Raw genomic sequence first — 4,873 nt, 5'->3', positions numbered from 1 at the left:
TTCAGTCCCCTCAGGGCCTGGTCCCGGCCCCGCCGCCGCCGCCGCCGCTACCGGGCCCCGGTCTCCGCGCAGGCACCGCCGCGGCCACCCCCGTGGGGGCCTCACAGAGCAGCGCAGCGGAGCAGGCAGCGCCGCGGTCACCCCCCCCGGTGGATGGAGGGAGGGAGGGAGGGGTGGGAGGGGCGGTGATTATTGCTCAGGCAGCGCGGCGGGCAGCCCCGGCTCCGTAAAGGTATAGGGAGGAGGGAGGGGGCCTTTAAGGGGGGGGTGGCTCAGGCAGCGCGGCGGGCAGCTAAAGGGAGGGGGCCTGAGGAGGCGCTGTTGTTGCTATGGGGATGGGGAAGGGGCAAGATGGCGGCTGGGGGGGCAGCGCTGCGCTGAGGGGCTGGGGCCTGTTGTCTTGAGACCCCATGGGGAGACTCCATGGGCAGCCTGGGGGCTCGCTGGGGGGTGAGGGGCAGCGTTCCAGTCAGGGGAGGTGGCCCCCGAGCGGCCTCTGGGTGTGGGTGGGTGTGGGTAGTGCAGCCGTAGGGGCCCGGCCGCAGGTAGGTGGGCCGGGGAGTAGCTCTGAGGGCTGTGCTGAGCCCTAAAGGCTGCCTGTCTGTCTAGGGAGCATCTGGTGGAAGCCAAGCTGTGAGAAATGGCCTTGCTTCAATGCTATTTGCTCAACGTTCTCGTTCCAGTTTCAATATGTGGAGGTAACAAACCAAGCCAGGCGTGCTTCTGTGTTTTCTGCAGCGTGACCCTGTTAAACTTAAAGTCATCTGTGAAGGGATCTGGCCAACTTCTTTTCAGTGGTTTGTGGGGACGGGACAAGGGACAATGGCCACAAAATGGAGCCCAGGCAGTTCCGCACCAACATGGGAAAGAACTTCTTCACGGTGAGGGTGACGGAGCGCTGGGACAGGCTGCCCAGGGAGGCTGTGGGGTCTCCTTCTCTGGAGATATTCAAGGCCTGTCTGGACGCCTACCTGGGCAGCCTGCTCTAGGGAACCTGCTTTGGCAGGGGGGTTGGGACCTGATGATCCCTGGAGGTCCCTTCCAAGCCCTACAATTCTGTGATGCTGTGAAAAGCAGTGTGTGGTCCCAGTCTGGAGCTGTATCGTCTCCTCTGTGCCCATACTGCTGAAATAAGGCAAGAAAACAGTATTTTTGCATAAGAACATGTGACTTGTGTAGATTTTTACAGGTCACCGTCATTCTTTAAGATTCAGGCCCAAAGAGCTGCCTTTGTTTGCATTCACACTCTTTATGTGCTCATGTATGATGCATAAAGACATGCAAATGCTGTGGGGGGAGGGGTTACGCAATTAGCATGCTGGTTTAATTATGTTCTTTACCACAGTGGGCACTTGGGGCATCTCAGGACGTTCAGGCAGGTTTTCCTGATGTATGTGTGTGTTCGTACATCTGCCATGAAACAGAACCCGATGTTTCCAAGGGTCATAAAGGGTTCCACCCTGTAAAAGAAAACACCAGCTGCCTAGGAGTGACTGTGGGATCCGAGGAGTGAAACTCCAGACCGAAAAAGCCCAGAGCAGCCCTGCCTGGTGTCCCAGCTGACCCTGCTCTGAGCACGAGGTCGGACTTTGTGCTCCAACCAGCATTACCAGTGGTTCACTGCTGGGTCATGTCAGGATCACCTCACCTCCACAGCCAGTGCCTTACTGAGGTCTCGGATACTGGCCGTTGTATTGCAGATTGACACCTGTACACTAAATCTCCTTCCTTTTGTAGGAAACAGCTTCTCATGGAAAATTCCTCTGCATATAATCGCATTGTCTGGCTGCTGACATCTTGCTTGGACACTCGCCTACAGGTTTGCTGGTTTATTTAATGGGTTAATGACAAATAAAACTTCATATCCTGCACACAAATGGTTGAGGTGCACCTGTGTTGTTTAAAATACACATCCAGAGCCTGCGTGTTGGTGAACTCCTAACAATTACACGTGCAGAGCAGGCTGACTCGTAGGAAGAGCGGGTTTCTGGCCGTTTAAACGTTAGGCTGCTGAAATTTATCTTGGCACGCAGCCTCCCCAAACAAAGGGGACAATAATATTTTAATAGGAGAAGGGATGGAAGTCAGATTTGCAATCTTCAGTTTCACTGACTGCAGAAATGACAACGCTTGTCTTCCTGTTCCCAACAGGAGGCTGAGTTTAGGAAGCAGATTGTTGTCTGCGCTCCCAGGCCACGCAGTCAGCAGCTGATCACAGGAGAGGAGGGGAACCCTTCCCATTTATCAGCGGGCAGCAAAGCCTTCAGGTTTGGCTGGCTGACACGAAAAGTCGGCTGTCCCAGTCCTCAGGATTTGGTCTCATTCTCTCATAAATCATAGTAAAATAATTCTGCTGCCAGCTTGGTGTAAAAGCAGATCCCTGCTTTGTTTTTTTGTTTTTGTTTTTTTTTTTTTGGTTAAAAGGTGGAATTTATGTGCTTCATTCTCCTCACATTTGGAATATTTGCTCAGTGAGCGCAGGACCGGCTGGCTGCTGACTGTTTAATATTGTTAATTAGGTGGAGTTAACCCCAGGGTCTTTAAAATGTCAGCGCGTGGCTTGTTTGTCTTCAGCCCAAATGAATTTTTAATTCACTGCTAAGGTATTTAAATTTTCCAGCTAATTAAAACTCCCTGAAAAGTTGTTTGCAGGTGACACGTCAACGACAGGCTGAGTTAGATCTAGAAACCAGGAAATGAAACCAACTGCTGTATACATAGCAGCAAACATGGCAGGACCAGCCCGGTGAGCTAAGGATGTAAAAGCAGGGAGGAAAGACAGCCCAAAAACCTAGCAGAGGAGCAGTGTTAGTTCAGGAAGCCCTTCTCAACATCCTGAAACATGAGCTGGAGGAAGAAAAACCAAAGCTGTGTTAACACGTCAGCGCTCCTCAGCTTTGTATGAGCGCAGCCCTCGGAGCTGTTGGGAATAAATCTTTTTAGAGCCAGCACAGAGGCCTCGTGCCTGCTGCTTGGCTCCTTAGCAGCGGGTTTTTCTCTTCCAGGCCTTTAGTTAACTCCTCACCTGTGGTTCCTGGTCCCCTTAGCAGCTGTGCCCCATCCCTCTTGTTCCTGTTGCCTCTGAGCTTCTGCGTTCACAGTTTCTTCGCCGTTGATTGTTCTGGAGGGGTTTGAATGGTGGTTTGAGACAATATTTTTACTTTCTTGAAACGACTCCAGGGTTTTGAGCTTTGGCAGCTGATGAGCTCAGTGTCTGCAGGGGACTCATCATCGGTTACCACTGGGGAATGTTAGGGATTGATTTAACTCAGCCCATGAGCAGTAGGAAATGACATATTGGTGACAGCCTCCCCGGCGGTTGGTGTCGCAAATAGTTTAGCTGTGAGCGTAGATTTAATTGGTGCTAGGTGCTGCCCAGCCGGAGGAGGCAGCGTCCCTCGCACAGCACGGGCCTGGAAGGTACTGGGGAGAATCCCAGGGATGAGGTGGAGAGGGGACTGCGGCTCACATCCAAAACCAACCAACCAAAACAAAAAAAAGAACCTATTTCCTAACTAAAAAGAACCTATTTTCTGACTAAAATACCCAAGGTTGCTCTTCAAGCCCCCCAGCTCCCGATTCTTCCTCCCATCGCGCAGTCCATGTCTGCTTACGCTGCTGACTTGAAACAAAAAGTGGAGAAATCAGGCAGCTTCTTGCAGCGTGTGACTGAAGAAAAAGGTCTTTGTGAAGCTTCTGAGAAAGAACTGTGGCCTGGCGGTGGGTTTTCAGCACTCCAGGAGAGCCTGCCTCTGCTCCTACTGGCAGGTGGCGTGGAGCGTGCTTTTTATTGAAAGTCCTCGGGCTCTGCCAACTGCGGTAGCAAAGCCGCTCTCCGTTCTGTTTTTGCCAAGGGGAAGGGATTCATCTTCCTGATGCTGCGCCACGGCCGCCTTCTCGTTAGGGAGATGGGCCCTCGCTCTGTCGAGGGGGGAGTTCACTAAACTGCGGGGACTGTGAAGGAGAGGGCAGAGCTGCAGCCCTCGCACAAGCTCTGTCCCGTGTTCCTCTGGTACGTTCTGTCCAAGCTTGCTTCAGATCACTGAAATCCCTTTGTATTCAACCAAGCAGCAGAGCTGGTGCAGCCCACCCTTTTCCCCTCTAGTCTTTACCACCCCACATTAAAAAGTACAAAGAATAAATGCAGGATGTTTAGAAGCCCACGAGTGCTTAGAAGACAAGTGTCTCGATGTTCTTCTCAAGGTGGTCAGCGCAGCTGCAAAAACGGGCTGAACCCGCCTCTGGATGCCCAAGCTGGTTAGGATAAGGATGGGAAAGATAGAGGGAAAGGGATAGCATTTTTCTTTATTTTCTGGAGTGGTTGGCATTTTTTTTCCTTTGTAATTCATATCAGCATGCGGAGAACCCTCTAAATGTTTTTTAACAGTTCTGAGGAGCATGACCGTTGAAATGCTTTCTGCAGGTCAATATTAATGCGTCTTTGTAAAATTCAATTTTATGCCTTGGTACAGAATTACTTAGGCATATGCACTCCGGGGGGTTGTCAGTATTTTCAAAATTAAGCCCTGCTATTTCTGCGTTTATGTGTGTGAGTTGGCAATTTTAATGCAAATTACGGTCCCTTAAAATAACTGAACCTACAGAGGCGAGGGTGAGCTGCTAAAAGAGGAGAGCCTTCATCTCAAAAGCCCGGGCGTGTTGTGAAGCTGCCTAAATCGCTTCTGTACAGCCTTCCTCACACTTTTTGCGTGGATTGGGGTTAGGATTTGCAGAACACCTCAACATGGGGCTATGAACACCTCAATGTGGAGCTACGAACACCTCAACCTGGAGCTACGAACACCACAGGATGAAGCACAGCAACAATATATATGTTTTCCAGAAGGGGAAAAGCTCGCCCTTGGCTCTGTGG

General features: G+C 51.5%; 1 long non-coding RNA gene across 1 annotated transcript; it reads left to right on the top strand.

Moving 5' to 3' along the window:
- Nucleotides 1-635: 635 nt before the first annotated feature.
- On the top strand, nucleotides 636-2,252 carry LOC311208612. Its single transcript, XR_014618346.1, has 3 exons — nucleotides 636-698; nucleotides 1,738-1,819; nucleotides 2,152-2,252. It is a non-coding gene; the product is annotated as an uncharacterized lncRNA (long non-coding RNA).
- Nucleotides 2,253-4,873: the final 2,621 nt, after the last annotated feature.

This window comes from Netta rufina (assembly GCF_964035555.1).
Source record: "Netta rufina genome assembly, chromosome: 4".
Classification (NCBI taxonomy): Eukaryota; Metazoa; Chordata; class Aves; order Anseriformes; family Anatidae; genus Netta; species Netta rufina.
The sequence above is the reverse complement of the archived record's forward strand: the minus strand, read 5'-3'. Positions and strand labels throughout refer to the sequence as shown.